Genomic DNA, 18,876 nt, shown 5'->3' on the forward strand with positions numbered 1-18,876 from the left:
TCTACATTAATTATGCAAGATAATCTGGAAAATACAGAAATAGGGAAAAAAACATGTCATTATGAATCCATAACTTTAAAGCATCACTACCCAATGAACAGTTTATGATAGTCCATTTTAGTATTATATTTAATTTCTCTTGGGATATTTAAGAAACATCTGTTCTGAAAGTTACCAAATGGCTATTGTTTACTCAGAAATTCTACATGGTGCAACACTCTATCTGTACTGTCAGTTAAACAAACAGTATTTTAAATCCACATTATGGAGCCAACTGTTGAAGCACTCACGTAGAATGCAATGGATATTCTACATATTAAAATACACATGAAAAATACTGTCCCGGAGTTATAAATTAAATACAGTTTCTAAATTCAGCATTTAATAACTATGCAATTTTAAAAAAATGGTTTTATTACTTACTAAACTAATTTCATGTCTTAAATCTACATTGCTGCAGACTTACATGAGCACAGAAGCTACTGAACCTGGTGTAATTTTAAAACCAGAAGCACATTTTTATTGTTGAACTATGGCCCTGAAAAGGGGGTTTAATAGGAGAACACTGACACCAAATCTGAAGAGCGTGTATACTCTGCTTTAGTATTTTTTTAAATCTGTTCTCTAATCTTGACTGAGGTTTGAAAGTAGCAAGTCTGTATTTTTCCAGTGTAAATGTTGTGCAGAAGCTTTACAAACACAGATCTAAATCTGCAATTGCCATTACTAAAATAAATGAAAAATCTATAAGCAGCAGTGAAACTGGCATGCAAATAAAAGAACTGTCAAGACATGTATTGCCTAAAAATAAGCTTACAATAACTATTTTAAAGACTGTGTGTGGTCTTACCCATATATTTTGGCAAGATGCACTTTCTCCAACCACAGCTAGATTCATCCAAAAGTAGTGGCACTGGAGAGTCTCTGTCTCACCTGTCAAACTTGAAGAACGTTGTTCAGCAGACCACCATGAGTCCATGGATAGGATCCACAGCACTACAGCAGCTGTTCTTGATAATTGTTCTCTAACTATAAAGGCAAATGCTTCAAAAATGTTCTGTAAGAGGATCACCCTTAATATACGTGCATTTAAAACACAAACAGAAAAAAATACATCTAGAACAAGACTTTCAGGACATTTATGGCATAGCAGCATTAATGACTTCATATGCATTGTCCACATACTTCTGATACTTGGAAATAATCCTAGAAGATTCAAGTCTATTAAATTTACCTTAGTTTTTAACTAAATTTATTTACTTCTTATAGATTAACATATTCTTCAAACTGCAGGCAATCAAATAAAACAACCAGAACCTTTAAATCTTCATATAATCTAGAAGGATGAACTTTGCTCTTCTCAGTTCCTTTCTCACATATGACATGGAAAATATTTTCACACCAACCTACAAGCAGATTAAGTGGGAAGGCGAGGTAAAAGGCTGCTTGGCTACATTAAAGGTAAGATTCAGTGAAAACTGGATGAAGCAAGAAAAGCTGCCAGTTTTAAAACTATGTGAAAGGAGAGCTTATCTGAATTCTGTCAATATAAAATAACTTTGACTGTTATTAAATGCATATAATCATTTGTTTCCAGAGTGATGTGAATATTTGCCAAAAATAGGTCACTGCTTTTAACTACTGAGATCTGTTCTGGTTTAACTACTGGTAGCATTGTATCCTAGAAGCAAGAAAGGCTCTAGAGAGATTACTTTCACTTTTCCCTAGATATATTTAGTGTACTAACTAGCATAGTTAGGATATTATTTTTCTTTGGTTTTGTCAGTAGCATGTTTGAAATAAATTTTATTAAGTGGTAGTGTATGTAACATTGCATTGTGGGTAGCAGTTTCCTGCCTTAACCTAGCCACATCCTCAGCTGTTATATGAGACAAGTTTCCCATATTTTCTGCAAGTTGACTTTAAAAAAGGAAAAAAAAAAAAAAAAACCCAAAGCCAAAACATGCAGGAGAAAATAGCTAGAATCTTAAACACCATATACTGACTGTTGAGAAAGCCTGTGTCCACCCAAAAGGGCACTTTTTTTTTTCTCAATAACTGTACAGTATTTGAGGAACACACGAAAAGTAACAGTTTTCAGAATTAACTTATGTGCAGCAACAATAATGAAGATGAGACCCATTTGGCCATTAAGATGTAGCCCCTTATTCAAAGCCTGATCAGAGTTGGATTATTTCACTGGAGAATATATTTTATATTCCAAGAAGCAGCAAGACAGCTGGCAACTGAAGATGAATAAAAACAATTTATTACTACTCATTATTACATGATGTACTCACTGGTTAACAGAACATGACCATCCTTTTAATTTAAATAACACTTCAGTTTAAGGCTTAATTTGATTCCTCAGTAGCCTGATTCCACTGTACAGAAAACAGACAACATTTACTTATACTAGAGGTGTAACAACAATTTTTCCCCCTCTGTATGTTTAGTGGTCTCAGGCACTGGCTACTTCAAACCATATCAAATTTAAAAAAGGCTATATGGCAGAGAACAGAAAGTTATCATAAAAAGGCAGCAGTAACACTTCTCCAGTAAGTAGTATTTTTAAATGAAGGACTACTAAAATAACCTTGTTGCTATGATATTTTTAATTAACAAGTAGTTGATTTTAACAGATTAGTATATGTGATATCAGCATCCTTGAAGCTGTTGGAGGTATGTTGGAAATTCGAAGTCTAAGAGATAGCCACATGTAGCAACAAAAAGTTTCATAAAATGCACAAATACTCTAAATGAAATGGTACATTAAATATACTAGCTAAGAATCATCAGAAAACACAGTGCTATACCTTTAAAAAATATAATTACTTATAAGCTATAAAAAATGGAGCCAAGGAGAAAGGTCTCACTCCCCAGATCAAGGCGGGAGGGGAGAGGGGGGGAATGTTGCTCTAGTGGAAACAGATACGTTAGTAACACCTACAGTTAATACCTAACTGCATTAGGAATTTCTGTATTACAAAAATCAGCATCTTGTTATAGCAGATACTGTAAAACTTGCAAGTAAGTGCAATTTAACAAGTTTGTCATCACACTGCTTTAGGAGAATATTTATCTCTCTCCAGTTGTAGCACAGAAACAAACATTTAAGTACAAATAAACTTTCAGCAGGGTATCCTACTGTTTATATGCTATATGAACTTTGAGTGACATAAGGCAAAATGTTTGGAAATAAAGCATGGCTTAAATGTTTCAAAACACATTTCAGAAAAAAAGTGAAAGATGTAATTATCTTTCAGTGCTGCATTACAATTGGTTTAAAATAAGATTTCATTTGCTGTCAAAGATCAAGCTCATAGTTTACCAGAGAAATTCCTTAACAAATACTTCCTTTGTAAGTGTAATTGGGACTTAAAGCATCCCCCTATGGAACACAAAAGTTAATTTTGAATTTTGTAGATTTACCTTTCAAACAAAAGGCTGTCAAGCATTAGTCTACAATCAAGACACTGGCTTTATAGTGGATTTTCAGAATTCATGCATTTGCTTCATTAGAAGTGCAAACGATACTGAAAGAAGCCGTCAGTTTCCCAGGTATTAGGTCTGCCTGAAGTTTAGCTTCACAATGTCTCTATACTAAAAAACTTGCATTTTTTTCAGTGACAGTTTCTGCAAACTATGTCTCGATTACTCGGTTGAAGTCTTTTTTCTGCTTTTAATGGATTTTGTCTTAGATGAAGACTTCCCTGTAGTGGTCTTGATTGACAGGTGAAAAAGTATGCACAGTAAAAAAAAACAACAAAATCTTAGAAAGGTATCCTATCCACTCTAACAAAGTTAGAGAATGCACACAAGTGAAAGCAGCAAAAACCCATTCCAGAGAAAGCCAGAGCACAGTATTTCAATGTAGTAAGTTTTAAAATTCAGACTTCTGTAGAAAGTTCAATATGCTCATACTAAAGACGTAACTAAGTTCTGAACTTTTAAAAATCAAACAACTGCATTTATATAAATTAAAACAAGTACTTAAGATCAAGACACGAGTCACCTATTCTATAAAAATACTAAGTCTACCTATCACCAAACAGAAGTTGATAAATAACTTCAGTGCATAATTGTAGTTGAAAAAAATCGTGCTTACAATTAAGACTTCCACAAATCACAGTGGCAGCAACCTCCAAAAGCCTTGGCTGCATCAAAGGTCGATCAAAATTGTAATGCATACAAATGTATTTTGTTTATATGAGAGGATTATCATTCTGACCATCTTTTTATATCCTTAACTTTTTTTCATTGATGCTCTTAATCATACTGTGAAAATCTAAAGAAATAAACGCAATCCATCATTAGGAGAATTAAATATCACCCTTACTTTTGCATGAGATGGGTGATTTGCAGAATACTCTGTCTTCATTTTAAGGTAGAATTTTATAAATTTGACAATATCTAGTAACCTTCAAGGTTTTTATGGAAAGGGTTTTATGTTGTTTTAATAAATCAAAACACAATCTGTAATTTTTACTGATATCTCCCTTTCCGTTTTCCCTCCATCCCTGCAAAACAGAGAACCTGCTCTCCACTCACACCTCCAGATACTCATTTCACATCATTTGTGGCCAGTTTCTTACTGGGAAAGCTAAGGACAAAGAGGAAAATTAAAAAGGAGGGATGGCAGCTTCAAAGAGATGTATTTTTATTTTACAAATAAAAGTTGAACAATATCTAGAAAACGTTTTACACAATTCTTCTGCTCCCAAATATATATATATGACAAAAAACAGAAGAGAAACATTTAAAAATCACTCAGCAAAAACTAAATAAATACAGTGCATCTACGACAGAATCAGGCTAATAAGAAAAGTTCTAGATATAATGCCCAAAGAGGCAAAAAATAAGATACTTTCTCAAAGATGTTTCCAATTTTGTTCTGCATCTGAGTGAACAAATCAAGACTACTAATACACACTGTCTGTGCACATTATTCCTTACTACACACAGCATTTTGCAATTTATTTCAAAGCCTCTATTATAAACAAAAAAATACTGCTTTTGTTAACCCACTCTGTCCTGGTACAGTAAAGGCTTATATTACACAATCAAAGTCAAAGTTACAATATGTTAAGTATATAAAAAATATTATACACACATGCACACATATGATATTAAGTACTAAATCTTACATATGCATCAAATTTATGTTTCATTTTAAAACTAAGTGTTAACATTAACTGGTGAATAAAGTCATTTATAGTCTCCCAAAAAGTCTAGGACTGCTCTATTCCTCTTAAACACTGAAACTATAATAAGCAATTAATGTAAAGTGCAATCAAAACCTGCCAACTCTCACAGTTCATTCTGTTATGCAACGTCTACATTAAATCCCAGCCATACTGGTATTCAAAAGCATCACTTATACTACATTACACAACTAATTATGATATCCAAATGACATATTTTGCCCCAAATATAAAAGAAACATAATTGCCCTTAATTTGCATTACATAAAACTGCCAAGTAGTTTTGAAGGCATGTAAAGCAAGGCAGACGTGATTTAAGATTTGCAAAGGAATCCCCAGACTAACACTTCTGTGACAGCCAATTACAGTAAAAAACACAAGCCCAACAATCAGCCTGCTACTAGACCTTAGGAAAGGTAAAGTTTCTTACAATGAGTTACAGATTCACAAGTATAAGACGACAAGGAGAAAAAGTAAAACAGAAGGAATCCAGCCACCCAGCAAATATGAAGCAGACCCAAGATCGTGATACAATCCAAAGATGTAAATTATTGTAAATCATCACTGTTGTTCAGAATTTCACACAGCCACTTGTGCCAATTTTGCTCACTTTTCTACAGACACAATAATGAAGGAGGGAGAGGAAAGGGGATTAAAAAAAAAAAAAAGGTTTAAAAAAAAAAAAAAAAAGGAGGGGGGAAGAAGAGTGGGGGGAACCTGAACCGAGAGTACAAATAAAGTTCTGCTGTCCATATGCTTTAACTGTACAGAAGTATGGGCTCTTACAGCATTTTGTACTCTCTCCAAATCCTCATGAGTCACAAAAATTAAAAAGCTATATCCTTCTGGATGCCAGGAAGGGCCTTACCACGGGCCTTTTGTCAAAATACTTTAAAAAAAAAAAAAAAAAAAAAAAGAAAAAAAAAAAAAAAAAAGAGAAAAAAAAAAAGAAGAAAAAAGAAAGGGAGGGGGGAAGAGAGAGAGAAAGAAAAAGCCCCAGTGTAGGCAGTCCTACTTGGAGTCCTGATGTCACAGCCACATGACTCGCTCGCTCCAGTAACAGTGCTTGCAAAAAAAAAAAAGGAGTTTTAAAGCTTTTGCTTTTTTGGATTGTGTGAATGCTTCATTCGCCTCACAAACAACCACAGAACCACAAGTGCGGTGCAAACTTTCTCCAGGAGGACAGCAAAGAAGTCTCTGGTTTTTAAATGGTTAATCTCCGCAGGTCACTACCAGCCACTGAGACCAACAGAGTCAGTAAGTGCTCTCTAACCACAGTCTATGCAGTAATAGTAGGTCCTTCAAATATTTGCTTATTCTCCCTTTTTTTTTGTTTTGTTTCCTTGCTTTTTCACATGTTACCAGTGCTACACAATTTTTTGACAGGGAAAAAACCAACTATAGAGTCTATGCAACCCAGGAACACTCTAAAACTAAAACAAGGTTTGGCTATGGTTTGTGTTTTCAGTTTGAGGATCCAAGTATTTACACCAGAAGGTGAAATCTCTGAGTGAACCGAGAGGGACTATGGCATCAAACAGCCTGTTCAGTTCAGTAACACCATGTCAGCAAAACTTCTTTTGGGGTAAGTACTGCAATATTTGAGTTTCTGTTTTCCATTGTCAGTAGTTTTCTTACTTTTAATAATGGTGGTTACAGTTATCTAAGCAGAAACCTGCTGAATGGGATGTGAAGGTGTTAAAATAGCTTACTTGGTTTTCTGGGGGGGGAGAAGGGAGAAGTCACCGTAAACTTCTGCAGATTTATAGACAAATTTGTTAGCTGACAAGCTGAGCAAAATGAAGTCCTTAGTGTTTGACAGCAGGTGTGCTCAGCTGTCACTTGGGCCAAGGTGTAGCTACACAAATTCAGAAGAGTCTAATGAGATCTAGTCTAATGCTTAATATTATCTTAGGGAAAAGATAAGTACTTTGTGAATTTACCAACAACAGCACGGAGTAGCTTATTCAGAACTCTGGTGTAAAGCCTAACACTTACAGATGTACCCACCATGACTGGTTAACGGAAGATACTGAAAGAGGCTAAAATTATAAGACTTAAGACTGCTTATTCTTTAACCCTGATGACAATGAGTAGCATATAGCAGCCTGTCCTACTCATAACTGCCCATCTTTGTTGCAGACATCTTATTTTTAAGCATATATATCACCTGAATTTATCTGTGTACATCTGCAGTTCTCTGGTCTTTTGTTGCCCTCATTGCACAGCAAAGCCTGTGATAATATATTCGTTTGTAAAAGCAAATTCTTATTACACTTATTATGAAGAAGGCAAAACATTCATGCATAAAAATATTAAGCTATGAAATCAAAAATACATGATTTAACATGCTGATGAATTTAAGCTTTAATTGAAAGTGGTATTTTAAAAACTTTGTAGAAAAGCATTGCCAAATATTTACCTCTATATTCTGAATGGTAAAAGCAGATTCCTTTAAGAAATCGTATAAATATTCTAAGGCAATTATTTATATGCAATGCATACATGCATGCCTATAAAAATCATAAATACGCTATGAAGTTGCACCTCTATCATTACTTTGAAAAGCTTCTTCCTCTCAAGCACAGTCTTAAAAACCAGTATAAAGCACCTCACGGAACATTAAATAAAACTGAATATGACTAAGTAATTTATCTGCAAGTATAAGCAAGTTTTATTTTAAAGCGTGTTGGAAAATGCTGTATTCTAGTCATCCTTGATGAGCAGTAAGAAGTATATTCAATTTATATTCAATTTTTTACCAAAGCATCTTTTACTGAGACATCAGAAAAACTGACTGAAAATTCTGAAAGATAAGACAGTAAAATTCAGAAAACTTACAAGATTTTCTTAATGGTGTCCGTCATGTTGAAACCATTTTGGGACTGCAGCTAAACCTATTTCTTTTCCTCCCCTACCCCCCTTCTACAAAAAAAAAAAACAATACTAGAACCATTTTCAGTATATGCATCCCTATTAAGCTTGTATTGTAATGAAATGATGACTGGATTTCCTTTTAACCCTCCTACTTCATACGCTTTGACTGGTTCCCAGTTAAACCCATGAATAAGCTGTAACAGTGTGTGTATGAAAAGAAATACAGAATAGTGTGGGACAGCTTCTTCCAGGAGAGAGACCAGTTTTAACTTAGGATCTATAGAGAGCAGAAGAGATAACATAATGTGTGGCTGGTCATGTAGCTATAACACACCGAACATTGAGCTGAAATACTAACACAAAGATGGTAAGTAGCTTTTCTACCAAAACTGCCGTCTTAATGAAGCACAGCAGAAGCGTAGCCAGACCACATTATCCCTGTGTTTACAACAGGAAATACAATTTACATGTATAGGGACTTTCTTTTGCTTTTACTTCCAAAAGAGATTAGAAGAAATTTAGTTGGCTAAAACTATCAAAACATGGAGTGCTGACTGCTTAATTCATCTACTTTTTGATCATTCCTAAAGCCAGGGAGAAGTTCTGTAGCATGAATACTACTTTTCCCTAAAATTCACTAAATAGGTTTGAGCACAGAAATTTCACTTTGGACACAAAGAATGGGTGTGAGGGACTATAAATCTCAGCAGCTCTATCAATACGTAAGCAATGTATCTTTAGCTAAAACCAAAGCTAAAAAAACCCAACCTTCATAAAAATGAGACAGAATATATTTTTAAAAGAACAAAAGTGAGAAGACCCAAGTTACTTGTAAATTTGCCATTTCCTACCAATTGTATGTAAGAACACACAATCTGTTCATCCTTTTTGTACTGCCTCTATCTCCTTCTACTCACATCTCCACGTTATTCCTTTCAGGACTGTTTAACTTAATTATGTTTCTCTTCAAGAATTAACTTATGAAACATAATAACAAGTCATAATAGGGAAGGAAAACAATGCTAAGATGACTAACTAGCATGGTTACTAATCTATGCCATTAACCACATTTCTGAAAATTCTCAGTTCACTTGGCTTTGTCTATCTGTTTTTGACTTCATATGAAAGAGAAAACAAGAGTCGTGAAGAGGAAGGATCCCTTCCTCATTAATGTGAATATATATATTCCTCTACAATTAAGTACATTAGAATTAACTAGATGCTGCGTTTTACATCCAGAGTATGCTAATTACACACAGGTTTTGACTGCATCATGCCTGTGTAAACCATCTAAAGCTTCTAAATGTAAGTGCATTAGTTTCAAATAGCAAAGGATATTACATTCACATCTGTATCATTTGAAAGAAAAAAAATGCTCAAAATAAAAACTATACAAAAACCAAAGCGATAGATAGATAGATAGATAGATAGATAGATAGATAGATAGAAAGATAGATAGATATATAGATAAAGAAAATTTGGTAAACATTGTTTACACAAAGTACACCAGAGAATGAAATACTTCTGAAATGCCTCCCACAGCACTTAAAATTAAAAAAACTCCCTATTTTCAAATATGTTCTGTGCATCCTCATAGGAGGATTTCACTGAAGAAAGCAAAACAGATTGAAATTTGGCTGATAATTTAATCAGTAATTTCACAAATAACTTCTGGAAGCTGACCCCAATAGACAGACATGCTAAATATAAATGAAAGTCTTCAAGTTAACAACAAAATATTTACTTGGCTTTTATTAAAACATTCTTCACTGTCACCTCGTTCTTCAAAAAAAAGAAACCGTTTGTAGATTTCAATTCTGAATTGCTTTATTATTTGGTAAGGAATCTTAGGGGGGGTATTTTAATTAAGATATTGGTAAAGAGAGGGCCAGATCCTTCTTCATTATCTACATATATAGAGCAGAATGTTCTGTATGTTACAGCTCTAACAAACTCATATTATTGTAACCATTAAGCAGACCCCTTTGTATAAAATAAAATTCAAAATACTGGGACTTAAAAAAAAATAGTATTGAAAATTGCAAGAATGGCTGTTCTCACGTGCACTGAGAAAGCTGCAAGCTTCTCACTAAGTCTTTCAGTGTGTGAAACCCCTTAAACCATGCAGAATTGCAATACACCACTTACAGGCTTCTTAGGCAGCAAAATGCACTGATCCATTTAATTATCTGTCTCAAATGAACTATTAATAGTCAATATTGTTTAAATCAACTACGCTGATGTAAAATTCACTAAGATTGAAACGTTCCAGTTTGTTAGAACACTGAAATATCCGATGGCTAAATAAACTGGGAAGGGAGGAAAAAAAAACCCCTAACACTCATTAGGGGTACTAAGATTTTATCAAACATACAGGATTAATCTCTATTGAATAGACCCATTCACAAATCAAAACTTACTCCAATACTTTCATGCAGTGCTAATCAATTACAACCTTTTTTAGTTATTTGAAATCCATGTGCTTTTAATTTTATTCATTGGTGGTCTAAAATATAATATTCAGGCCAAGCTAAGTCATTCTGTATTGCAACTTTGCTTTTTTTCAATAAATATTCATCTAGAGGTTTTCTTAGAGAGAACTGCTCATATGAAGACTGTGGTAATATTTTTATACTGTACCTCCTTGTTGAAGCAAAAGGTTAGGGGTTACCTAAATACCTCAACTGTATATACAAAAAAAGGAAAAGGTAAGTATTCACATGAAAAATCCAAAGGGACTATATTATTTATTTTTGCATTTCCTATGATTAATGATGCACCAGTGCATACTTGAAAACTGAAGTCAAAATAGGGTAACACCTCAAATTCCTTTACAAACTGTACAAATATCAAACTTCCATGCTGTATTAACTACTCTACCAGAAATATTTAAAGGCTCTGCCACCCCACATTAAGAGCATAACAATAATACTGAAATTCCTCTCAAGCAGTACGATTTCTTGGTCATGGTCAGGCTAATATTAATCTTAAAATTGCACCTTACGCCTTTATTTTTCCCTGATTGCTTTTCAGAACTCAGTTGTACTTTTTATAAACAACAAGAAGCTCAGGGCAGACTTAAGTAAATAATGAACATTTAATACTGTATTCCATTTAAGTGTAAAGGGAAAAATCAAGCAGTAAGTAATTCTTGCAAGAGGTGCTAACTATGCAGTGCACACAGTTTAAAAGAGTAAACAGAAGCTAGATAGTAATATCTGTGTTTAAGGACATCACACCTTGTGGCACACACCCATCAATAGGTAGCATTATTAAACAGCTACAAAGAAATACTTTCTAAAACTCTTAACACCAGAAGCTGAAAATACAAGCAAAATCTGGCATTCTTTTCTGCAGAAGTCCAGAACACCCCGTGGAAATTAGAGAGAAAAGAGAGGAATTATCCTTAGCTTGCCACGCTGCAAAGGTGTTGAGCACCCACATTTCTCCTGCTCAGCTACTACAAGAGCCAACGGCAGCTGTCAGAGCAGAGTATCTCTTGAAAATTAGACCGTGTGTTTTACTCTATGTACCTCATAAAAATCATTGTGTGTTGTAGGTGATGGAGTTGGTTCTGAAAACTCATTAAATACACTCCATTAATAAGAATTACAATAAATTGCCATGTTTAAAATGCCCTAGAGTATATATTTTAATTAAGGCAGCCTCAAGATAAATAGTGAGTTTAAGACGATAAAACCTGAAGCATTTTAAAGTTTTAACTTCAGCACTGAGAGAATCAAAGTTTCATACAACCAGTTAAGAAACAGCAGCATGAAAATATTCAACTCTTATTTTAAATATAAAAACGTTAATTTGTCTAAATGGAATAAATACAACATTTATTCTGATAAGTGTACTCAGAAATAAACTAGTAAAACATGCACTATTTCAAAGACATTTTCCTTGCAACTTCTGCCAGACTTAAGACTTAACCACAGATTTTCATCCAGAGGCAGCAGTCACCCACAAAATGCAGAAAGCATCTACCTCCTCCACCACAGAACCCCCACAAGAAACTACAGTTATCAACAAAATTAATTTTTGCTCACATTGCATACAATAACTTTAATTTGTATTGTATACATTGACTACAAACTGCCTTACAAAGTCTTACGGAGAACAGACCGAGTAGGTCTGTCTTCCGTTCTCAGGTGTTTTTGTTTTTAAGTTAATAAAGCTTAAATCTAAGAGCACGTTTCCTTACATAAACATGCTCTCTTCTACAAATAAATATAAGACCTGCCACTTAACATACTGAAAAGCACACCCTAAAGAGGATATTTTAAAGATGAGCACAAAGACAAAATAAACTCTGGTTACTATATCGTAAAACACTTTAACACTTCCAATAAAACAATCCATTATTCATGCATCTGTTTCCTGTATATATTTTTTATTCTGCTTGTTGCCATACTGTGTACTGTTCTAGCCCTCCTCATGTAGCTATAAGTTTCCTATTTCATGTACAAACTTGCCCCAGGAGGGAAAAACCTATAGGCTTTCTACTGACTCTCTTTAACTGCTGAAGTCCTTTTAATCAGAGCAATTCAATTATTCTGCACAACCTACTCCTTATTAAACATTTTTATTTATAAAAAAATAGTTCTAGCATATTAAAAGATTAAAGAGGAAAAGGCTAGATTTTCCTTTAAATACACAGGGTGCTTTAGAAAGCAAGGTATTTTGGTATCATTTGATATTTACTGTATTCTTAATTTTCTTTTAAGAATTTTTTTCATCTCTAATAAAACTACCTTTATTTTTAAAGCAAAGGCTAAAACCAGTTTCTTCTGCTGTCTGTCTCTTAAAAATACCATATTCATTAAGGCTAGGCAGTTGTGGAATCAACAATAGCTTTAAGTTTTAATATGTTATAGCTAAAAACCCTGTGGCAAAAATATTTTGGCAGGAATTCATTCAAATATGGTTACTATATTTATGATAGACACTGGCTTACTTCACATGTAACATTTCATCAGAATCGCTAGCATTTCATAATGGCTTTAAATGTATTATCATTAATTTTCTTGAATAAGGAAAGTTAAAAGCTGATGACCTTACATACATTTATTTTCCCCAGAATTTATTTGAACCGTAAGTATGCCAAACCATTGTTTACTTATCCCTCATGGTCAGATATCTTACATCTAAATCCACTCTGTGGTTTACGAAGACAGAGCTACTGCCAGTTACATAATATCTTACTGTTCAGAGGAAAATGACCCAGCCTCGATCACGAAGAAAATTAGTTATAACACTAATGTCTTTGCGTCCATACATATAAGCACACATATACACCAATAATAGTACACTGGGTGCAGTTGTTCTGAAAGTGGGTGTTGCATAGCAAACCGGAGCAGGATGATGTTACAAGTCATTATTACTTGTTGAATTGAATTTCTTCATCAAACACATTTAATATATATGACCCTATACAGTAAGCAAAAGAGAGAGCGGGTTGTTTGGTGGTTTGTTTCTCGGGTTTGGCAATTTTGTTTTGTTTTGATTTTTTTTAAAGGAAAAAAAATAGAAAAATAATTATGTCTGAATACATTCACTTCCATGTAGTGATATTCCCAAAATAGCTTTAATTCATTTAACTAGAAATCAGAGAAGACAGAGTTAAAAAAGCATGATATTTTAACATATCCATGTGTGGTATCAGAACAGGGTATTCTTTCTTTTAAGAAATGTTAATGAGCTGTGTATGTGCAAAAATGCATGAGCATACAGTTCAAACTTCTAGTTCCTCCTAATCCATACTTCCAAAATTTTGAAATTCTTCACATAAAAAAAAGTGTAAATTTAGAAAACTTGTCTATTGGTACAGTATTTTCTACCCTAACAACGAAGCTGTAAAAGAGAGCTATCACATTCAGATTTGCCAGTGCAAATACTCAAAGAATGCTGATAACTCTTCATGTATCTCTACTTACTCTGCTAATATGCAGTGTAGGAACTTGCAGCAAAGGTCTTGTCTTAACATTTGCAAAGAAGAATGTTCATCACTGCTGTTATGCTGTTCTACATAAATTTCTAGTGCTAGTAGTGAAATATTACATAGCAGAAGTACTCATTTTAGAATACTTGTCTATTACTGAGGAAATTGATGTTTGGAAGTAAGTGCCTTGGTATCTTCTTTCTTCTCATAGCCCCATGAAGAGAGAAACTGCTTTTGGGGACACTAACCTGGCCAGTCTTAACTCACTTCAACTTTCAAAGTGAAACCATAAATTTTAGCCAAAGGAGTCTTATTTGTAGGTTGGCTGCTGTTTTTGACACAGTGCAATATATTTCTTCTGACAGTGATTAAAAAAAAACAACAAAAAAAAAAAGAAAAAAAAAACAAACAAACAAAAAAAACAACAATAAAAACACACAAGCACACCATATTCATGTTGAAAGAATTCTGATGTGAAATGCAGAGTTGTCCTGACAGGAACCGGTGTTTCTTCACAATGTTATTTTAATAGTAAAGCTATAACACATCAACAACTGACAATAAATACTAACCTTCATGTAGAATCAGCAAGATTAATTTTACGAAGATTAAGTAATTAGTATTCAACAGAACTTAAAAGGCATTTTAAGCCATGATCAACAAACAAAATAATCTATTTCTGAAGACTGTGATAGAATTTGGTATTTTTTGCCTTTTAGGTATTACTGTATGATAAATCATACTGGACTGCTATAGTACCTATGCCTCTGCTGCGCTTTCTGTATAAATTCCACAAGTAACTGCTTTCATTCAAATGGATAATCTATTCAACTGAGAATCCTCCACCTTTAAGTAGAAAACTTTCGGGGGGGGGGGGGGGATCATATTTGCTGTTAATATTGAAGGAACACATATGGCTCAGCTTTGTGACTCTATTAACAAGCGTTTGATGAGTTAATGCTAGTAGCTATTGTATAATACTCCAACACAGGAGCAGCTCTGTAACAGTTCTTCAAGCCTGCAGTGTATTTACTTCCTAAAGCAATCTGCAAAACTTATTTTCTCTAAGTCAAGACCACCAGTATAAATTCCCATTACGAGAGTTCATCATCTGCATTTTTCCAATCATTGGTATCAAAGTTTAACTCGGCTGTGTTTGGTTATTTGTGGAATAAGCAAGCCATAACAATGAATGGTTTATTTAAATCTGACAGGACCAGAAAGCAGAAACTATTTACTTAGGCGGTGTAGCTTAATATACACCAGTAAAAATGTTCTCTTTTCCCAAAAGGATTTTCTGCATAAAGGGCATTCACTTTACTTCCTTCCCACCCCTCTTACATCCAACTCTGTACATTCAAAACTAAGTGCTATATTTTTCTTGCCATTCAGTGTATTTTTATTTCCCCCTTTCTGATTAAAAGGCATAAACAGAAACACTAAAACAAATTAAGAGAGCACAATCTTTATACCAACATTTTATTAAAGACACTAAGATTCAGAATAAGTCCAGTCATTTATGGACAATAAAATAACACCACCTAGGAATAAAAAAAATAAAAATAAAAAAAATTAGCATCAAGTGGGAAGAAATATCAGCACAAATTGTTTTCCTACTCTAGCAAGAACAGTTTCATTCTGTGTACTGCATGTGCAAACACTAGAACAACTTTTAATTTTACAGCCTTTAAGAAAGATGAGCTGCTAATTCTGCATAGCAATTAATTTAGTCATGACCTTGTGATAATTTGGGGTTCTAAGCTCATTAAAGTAACATTTTAATATTACCTTTAAAAGGAAAAAAATTAATTACAGCTGAGCCACCTAAATGCGTATTAATACATCTTAAAATAAAGGAGGGCTTGATCTTGTCCAGAAAAATAAATATTTCTAATACTCATTATGTAAAAAAGGCTTGAAAGAGTATAACTGTATTACTTTAAATTATAATATTAATTTACAAACTAATATCAAGGCACATGTGTAGTGCACATGTGTAAAATCTACTCGATGGAGCCAGCTTACACATACACACACACGAGTTGGAATGTTCCAATTCTGATCAAAGATGTATGTAGCCGGATGTGTGGTTAATTCACTGATCAAATTTTCACAACTGAAAAACATCTTGAAACACATAGTCCTAGTTAGCAGCAGTGTGTGCTTTTTACTTTATCATCAGAATTACTCTTCATCGTTTTACATTTTAGCAAATACCTTTAAAATACTCTTTTTTCTCAAGGTTTTAAAATAAAAAAATTAAGAAGAAACAAAGATAAAAAGGCACTGATTTTCAGTTTCAGCATTCTTAAAGGGCACAGTGAGACTGAGTGAAATCTAAAATACCCACACAATCTGAACTCTAATCTTAGTGACATGTTCCTACGGTAAGCTTGTGCTCCATAAAACCTATATAAAAACATCAGGAGCGTAGATGCACAGCACATGCAAGCAATGCAAGTCACAAATCTGCCCTGTAACAGTAATATACAGTAGCTCCTCAACATTCATAAAAGATTTTTAAAAGCACTGAATCTATAGAAATAGTCTACTGTCAGACTTCAACACTGCCAACTGAATCAACCAGATGTATTAAATAAACACTACTTAATGGCTACTAAATTCTATCAGCTTTGTATAAAATTGTAAGGATTTGAACTAACAATTGTTTCAAGTCTTCTACTGTCACATTTAATAATCTTACTTACAGAACTGGCTTAATACAGAAAATACACATAGTGCAATGGCTATTCCACGATCAGATATGCATAAAATAGAAATAATCTAAACAAACTAATAAAGATACTGAGACGGGCAACAACTACTAGTCTCAACAGTGATTTAAAAGACGTCTCTTTTTTTCTTCTTTACATACCTGCTTGTTATCAATTACTGATGTGTCTTCACCCCTTCTTGGTGCAAAACTTCCTTTAAAACTTACAGCACACACACAGCACAACATTTGAGACCTATATACATAAAAATGCTCTATTTTTCAGTAGCCCAGAAAATCTGAAGGTTTTTTTAGGCTGACAATATCTTCACATAGAAACACAGAACGTCTGCAGACAGTAAGAAGCCTTAAGTAAGCCTTTTTGCTGCACTATAATAATCTGATCCAGAAATTCAAGGGTACCTTAAACAACGGGCTACCTGTTCTAGCCATGCTTAGGAATGTGGCCAAATCATTTTTATTGATTTAACCTTTATAGGAATGCTACATATCCTCAGAGCAAAACATTTCTAATGCATTTATAATATGATATACCTCTGAGAAGTTATGAAAAAAAAAAAAAAAGTCTTATGACAGATAGGCTAGCCCCCCTCCACTATTATGTTTTTTTCTGATTCGGTGATCGATAGGTGTTTTGAGTGTGAGAGTATTTTCTGAGTTTGTATGTGTCTGTATTCATAGGATGAAGTCAGAAACTGTAACACTTACAGAGGACAAGACTAATATCTGACCTGTCTTTGTTTAAGCAATAAGAACTGGGGAACTGATAGCCAAGACTCTAAATACTCCTTTCATTCTAGAGTTACACATCAATCATGTTACCTGCAAACATATCAAGTTAAAACTTCCAGAATTTACAGTCCTTTTTGAATAAACTAAGCAGCATGCTAGTTATGTTCAGAGAGCTTACAGAAGGTGGTTTGTGTATCTCACCAGAATTCTTAAAGAAATACTTCTCAAATTCCCTCTTCATCAGAAATCTATTTCATACATATTTCAAATTCAGTATTTCTCAATTTTAGATTCATAATCTATTATTTTGAAGCTCAGGTTTGGAAAAAATAGTGTATTTTAGTATTTCTGGGGCTTGGAATGTTACAAACCACACTTGAGCATTACCAGGAGTCACTTGTTTTTCAGAAAGTAAACTGTTCTGAGTTGCTCATTATGGTAAACTTCTTAACAGGGTAAAGCAAAAGTGAATACATTGACTGGAGAGTTAGTCAAACAAAAGCAAATATACTTAAGTTACAAATTAGATACAGTTCTATTTCTTATAAAGAAAAACTGGGGATTAGAGAGGTGTTTGTTTAAAGAAAAAAAAACCAAACATACATAAATGAAGAAAACCTGGTAATGAAAGTTACTTCTTACTCTGAACAGCTACTTGCATGAAATTTTAGTATGTTATTCTTCACAACAGAAAGAAGGGTAGTCAGGCACAATGTAAGTGGGCAATACACTGTAACATGGATCACCTATTTTAGTATGATTTATATCTACATTTTTTCTGAGGACAACAGTAGAAACCACTGATATTAATGTCTTATTGACAAAAACATATGTAGAAATACTGCTCATTTGTGAGCTAAGTGCCTATCTACACATATAAGGTAGTCAAGGTAGTATGGTAAAGCAATGAATTGTAACCATTGGCGTATAAAAATATATGTATCTGTAAACACTCAGATTTCTTTTTTCTTTTTTTTTTTTTCACCAGTAAGAGTTTGGCTTGTCTTTCAGAAAACACATCATTAATTTTGTTTCTTCTTGACTTTTTCTAAGAAATATTCTAAGGATTAATCCATACACAAATGTATAACATCCACACATAAAATATCCCTTGACACAAGCCTTACACTTTGCTAAACCAGATGAAACTAAGACCTTAATGTGACATGCAGCAGTGATTTATCCAAGGACAGCCTAGTTCTGCCTTCATTCATGCTGCACATCAAGGATCTGACTAGATGAGTGCTTGCATTTATGCAAACCCAATTTGCTTTGTACTGCAGGAGACCGTGAGCATTCACTCGGCTATTCCATGCAGACCAGGGACAATACCCATGAGTAAAGAACCAGTAACTGCAAACAAGATCCTAGACAGATCACTGAAG

The 18,876-nt window shown here is 33.8% G+C and overlaps 1 protein-coding gene and 1 long non-coding RNA gene across 6 annotated transcripts in view; one reads left to right on the top strand and one right to left on the bottom strand.

Moving 5' to 3' along the window:
- Nucleotides 1-18,876, bottom strand: part of SUPT3H (SPT3 homolog, SAGA and STAGA complex component) — a 268,832-nt gene that overhangs the window by 218,359 nt on the left and 31,597 nt on the right. The window lies entirely within an intron of this gene.
- On the top strand, nt 6,155-9,138 carry LOC133222518 (uncharacterized). The gene is made up of 2 exons (XR_009728304.1): nt 6,155-6,461; nt 6,673-9,138. It is a non-coding gene; the product is annotated as an uncharacterized LOC133222518 (long non-coding RNA).

Source organism: Neopsephotus bourkii, unplaced genomic scaffold (genome assembly GCF_033783945.1).
Source record: "Neopsephotus bourkii isolate Nb327-2 ecotype Australia unplaced genomic scaffold, CSIRO-AGI_Nbou_v1 NB_1600, whole genome shotgun sequence".
NCBI classification, from domain to species: domain Eukaryota; kingdom Metazoa; phylum Chordata; class Aves; order Psittaciformes; family Psittacidae; genus Neopsephotus; species Neopsephotus bourkii.